Raw genomic sequence first — 5,723 nt, forward strand, 5'->3', positions numbered from 1 at the left:
TTTGGGTCTAGGTTACCTAACTCAGGATGATATTGTCTAGTTCCATCCATTTGCCTGAAAAATTCATGAAGTCATCATTTTAAATAGCTGAGTAGTACTCCATTGTATAAATGCACCACATTTTCTGTATCCATTCCTCTGTTGAGGGACATCTCTGGGTTGTTTCTGGTTACTATAAGTAAGGCTACTATAAACATAGTGGAGCATGTGTCCTTGTTATGTGTTGGAGCATCTTTTGGGTATATACCCAATAGTGGTGTAGCTGGGTCTTCAGGTAGAACTATTTCCAATATTCTGAGGAACCACCAGATTGATTTCCAGAGTGCCTGTATCAGCTTGCGATCCCACCAGCATTGGAGGAGTGTTCCTCTTGGGTTGCAACCCAATAGGAAAAACAACAATATCAAGTAACTGGACCCAGCAGAGCTCCCAGGGACTAAACCACCAATCAGAGAGTATACATGGGTGAGTCCATATACATATGTAGCAGAGGATTGTCTTATCTGGGTCAATGGGGAGGGAGGTTGCTTGATTCTGGGGAGGCTTATTGCCCCAGCGAAGGGGGATACTAGAGGGGTGAGTACCTTCTTAGAGGCAAAGGGGAGAGGGGATGGGATGGGGGGCTTGGGTAGGGGAGCCCAGAAAGGGGGAAACAACATTTGAAATGTAAATAATTGGGGCTGGAGAGATGGCTTGGCAGTTAAGAGCACTGACTGCTCTTTCGAAGGTCCTGATTTCAAATCCCAGCAACCACATGGTGGCTCACACCATCGGTAATGGGATCTGATGCCCTCTTCTGGGGTGTCTGAAGACAGCTACAGTGTACTTACATATAATAAATAAATAAGTCTTAAAAAAGAAATGTAAATAAGTAACATAATCAATAAAAATAGTAATGCAAATGAACTAGTGCAGATATTATGTAGTAACATGATTAAATATCATAAACATAATGTTCAGTAAAGGCAGTAAGTGCAAAGGACAATACTGTATTATTAAATTGCCTGTTTAAAACAAGATCTGATGTGTGGTGTTAAATTCCCCTTGGTAAGTCAAAAAAGGACAAGTGTTTAGAAGAGAGCATGGGATAGGAACTTGGGAGTATTGGTAATGTTCTATAACTTGACCTGGATGGTCCAAGAAGGAGCATGTTTGCCTTGTCGAAAAATCACTGAATGAAACATATATAATTTGCATATTAATTTTAGTATAACTATTGTATTTTAGTTAAAAATGTAAAAGAGAATATTTATACTGAAGGAAGATGAAATATTATAACTTGTAAAGATGAAAAGGCATTCAAGGACAAATAGGGCTATATTATCTGAGTTAACACCATCTGGCCAGAACCTCCCCTCAATCCGAGGACAAGCAGGGTTATCTTGTCTGAGTCAACACCATCTGGTTGGAACCTCCCCTCTGTCTTACCCCTTGGCGCTTGGTAAAGTCATACATCAACTGGTTGTTATGTGAACAGAGATAAGCCCCAAGCCCAAAGGAACAAAGTCCTGATGCCCCTTTTTTGCTGACCTGTAATCTTTCTGTTAATGTTTAAATGAACCAATCCCGTACCTTTGTCAAAATTCCTTGTACTCCTAACCCTTTGCTTCTTTAAAAACCCCTAGCTTCCGAGCCCCAGGGTCGACTCCCCTGCCTCCTGTGTGAGGTACGTGTCGGCCCAGAGCTCTGCCAATAAAGCCTCGTGCATCTTGCAACAAGAGAGGATTTTTGTGTTCGTGGGTGCTTCCTGTCCCTGGACTAGAGTGGGGGTCCCCATATTTGGAGCCCTACAATACCTATAGGCTTATATTTTTCAAAACCTACTTTAATAGGGGTTCTTAAACACTTTAACCTCCCTTCCACCACCGACCAGTGGAAAGGAAAGGTTAATAAGGCAAAGAGCAACGTGGATCTGTTTAGAAATAGTTCTTTTTTGGGTGATTCCCATCTTCATTGTCAGGATATTAGCAGTTCAGTTCACACGAATCAGCAACAGTAGCTTGATCCACTCACAAACACCATTCACACATCAGCAGTGGCAGTTCAGTGAAGACGAAATAGGCTTTGCCAATTGGCCAGAGTCTTCAGAAGCGGCAAGAAGCCTCTGGAACACTACCAGAAGTTCTTTGGTGCATTTCCCTCTACAAAGTCACGACAAAAGATGATCAGTGAAGAAGGCAAGGTGAACCAATGCCATAACATAGCCAGTGAAGAGCAACATCAGGAAAGCCCAACCAAGACCAGCGGAGTGGCAAGGTAAACCTATGCCACACAGTGTCATCCACTATCTGTTGGGTTATATTTACACCCTTTCCGAACATCATGTGTTTTCTCAAGTGTCTGCTCTAGCAAAACACCATATATCCTTTTTTTCCAGGCAGCTACCATATGTCTGTTCTCAGTAAAACATCCTCCCATGTGTCTGCCTCAGCAAAACATCTTCTCATAAGACAGTTTCTAGAAAAACATCATATGACACAACTGAGTCTCCAAAGAAATCAGAAATTTCCACTTCATATGCCCTTGATAGCTTCAATCCATGAGGGCCAATCTTTGACATGGTATTAATAAAGATCTCTAAAGATGTCCATATCCTAATCTATAGGACCTGTGAATATGTTACATGAAAAAATGACTGCATATGCAATATACTATCATTGGCCTGTCATAATAGAGCTGGTTCAACTACATATGGTGGTGTCCTGGTTAGGGTTACTATTGCTGTGGTGAAACATCATGATCAAAGTAACTTGGAGAGGAAAGGGTTTTAGTATAGCCTATTCTTTTAGGTAACAGTCCATCATTGAGGGTAGTCAAGGCAGGACCTTAAACGGGTCAGGAAACTGAGATAGGCATAGATAGAGAGGATATGAAGGGATGCTACTTACTAGTTTGCTTCTCATAACTCACTCAGCCTAATTTCTTCTAGCACCCAGTGTGGTGGTTTGAATAGGATTTCCCATGGACCAGCCTCAGTCAGCCTCCCTCAATCTGCGGGAAATTGGGGTTCCGGACAGGTGGGCAAGGAGTTGGGATGAAAAGGGTGACAAACAGCCATGAACACAGAGAGAGTGTATCTGAATGTAATTTGTCTCAAAGCAAGCACCAGTCTTATAAGTGACTTTTATACAAAACAGAGAAATGCATACAAAAAGCTAACTGGAGCCAGCTGGGATAAAAATCAATGTTAACAACTGGGATCAAAATCAGCCCCACCTAAGGTCAGCTTAATCTTAGAAGCCAGGGGCAAGGGCTTCATGCCCTTGCCATAGTTCCAATTCTAGTCTATTGTATAGTCCACCTTCCCCCTAGGCCATTGATAATTCCTGTGTATGGGCGTAACTCAGCTTTTTATAGTTAAGTATTTACTCTAGTTCCTTCTTAGACCACAACCTTCCCTCTTCCTAGATAATTGTAAATTCCTGTGTAGGGCAGTGACTCAGCTATCCATGCCAAGGACTGCCTGGGACTGGTGAAAAATATAACTTAGCTATATGTCAAAATCAATTCTTAGGGGCACTTATAATAAAACAATATTGAGGGAAAACACACAGATCTGTTTACAAACTAAAGCAAGGACAGATTTGGAGCATTCCTTATTACAGGATGCCATGGTTCCAGGAGACTAAGTTTCCGTGAACTTTTTGCCTTGGGACTGCATCCAGGCTTTCTGGGCCTGTCATGTGGGTCACTACTGGAGTGGGTGTAGCAGGAATAGCTTCCATAGACTTAGTTGTTTGAATGCTTGGTTATGGAAGTGGCATTATTAGGAGCTGTGGCCTTATTGGAGAAGATATGGCCTTCTTGGAGGAAGTGGGTCATTTGGGACAGTCTAAGAAACTCAAGTCTGTCTGGTGTGTCTCAGTCTCCTTCTGCTGCCTGTGGATCAAGATATATAATTTTCAGCTCCTTTGCCAGCACTGTGTCTGTCGGCACACTGCCATGCTTCCTGCCATAATGATAATGGACTAGATTTCTGAAACTGTAAGCCAGCCCCAGTGAAATATTTTTCTTTATAAGAGTTGTCATGGTCATGGTGTCTCTTCACAGCAATAAAACCCCAACTAAGATACTCAGTACCACCTGTCCAGGGATGGCACCACCCACAATAAGCTGGAACCTCCCCAGTCAATCACTAATTGAGAAAATGCCTTCCAGCTGGCTCTTATGGAGACTTTTTTTTTTTCAAATTGAGTTTCTTTCCTTTCAGATAACTCTAGCTTGTGTCAAGTTGACACAAAACTAGCTAACACTGGTTGTATGGACAAATGGACACATTTGTAGGATGGAGGATGTAGCAGTAAACTTGGGGTTCTGTAGCCAGTATAATCCTTTCTGCATGACATAACTGCCTCGCTAATAGCCAATTCAGCAGTAGTGTCTTGCAGCAGTAGTGTCTTAGATGGCAAAAGAGCTATGCACAGGAGACTACCAGATGACACTATTATAATACATTATAACACAAAGAGACTAAAGAAGCTTTGTGCCTGGAGATTGTACACATTGTTTCCACCAAACCCAGGTAGAAGATCAGGGAAAGGAAGAGTCCCAGTGATCAAGCATTACTTTATCTGATAGCAATTTGATTCATCCTTGAATATATACACCAAAATTGTCAGATTGAATTAAGTTTAAGCTAGATGGAAGAGTTACTGTTCTTTTCTCCTGCTAATCAGTGCATGGGAACTTGGACAAGATACCAGATTATTGAATAAAGAGAATAAAATATTCTTTTATGTGATTTCAGATGTAGTCCCAGATTGCCCTTCTTCAAGGCTATAGAGATTTCTTCTTTTAAAGGTCTTTAGAAGACGAGGGAAAGGATCAGTGAGTGCATGCCAATTGACCCGTCCCCTCTTCCTCCCTCTTCTCATTTATGTTTCCTGATTTGTCTTTGAGTTTTTGGAAATTTGGAGGGATTTGAACTTGTATCAATAACTCTCTCACACTTACATGATTGTCTCTTCTTCCTGGTAGAAAATGTTTTCTAGGTTGGAAGGCTTCTAATAAAGACCCCATTAAATATGAGAAGGTCCATTAAGTACCAGGTTCTGTAATAGATACAGGGTGCATGGAGAGGAAAAATCCAGCCATGTGCTACACACAGGGAGTAAGAGAAATAGGGAAAAACTGTTAAGACTATTGTTGCAGAAAAATACTCCCTTTTCCCCTAGACTCATATACATGGCAAACCTGACTTAAAAGCTATTATTTCTTTATCTTTTGCCAAAATTTTTATCTTGCATTTAAATGACCTAACCATATTTTAATGTTTTCTCTGTTCTTGATGTCATTTGTATACATCTCTTGGAAAAGATTTATATAGTTCAATTCACTGAGTTATGGCAAAATTATGTATTTATAGGTAGTGTTTGGTGTGAAGCAGTGCCAGTCTTGAGTTGTGCAAAGTTATATGTTCACACATGTTAACTGCAATTCTATTTAAAGCAGGGAAATGTAGGAACTTCAGTTGCTTATCAGAATGATCTGGTGATCATATAGACAAGAATATGATAGAGGTGTTTAATTATTAAACTATATCAATATTTGTTGATCTAGAAAGATATTTGTAGTAGATTTTTTAAGTGGGAAAGGAGACTGACATGAGAGAGTTTATACAAAATTATGTTTTTAACCTGGAAGGAGAATGAGCATTAAGATGTGCATAGAAGCAGTGGTTTTACTTTTTTTTTTTTTGTTTTTTTTCGAGACAGGGTTTCTCT

Source organism: Mus caroli, chromosome 7 (assembly GCF_900094665.2).
Source record: "Mus caroli chromosome 7, CAROLI_EIJ_v1.1, whole genome shotgun sequence".
Classification (NCBI taxonomy): Eukaryota; Metazoa; Chordata; class Mammalia; order Rodentia; family Muridae; genus Mus; species Mus caroli.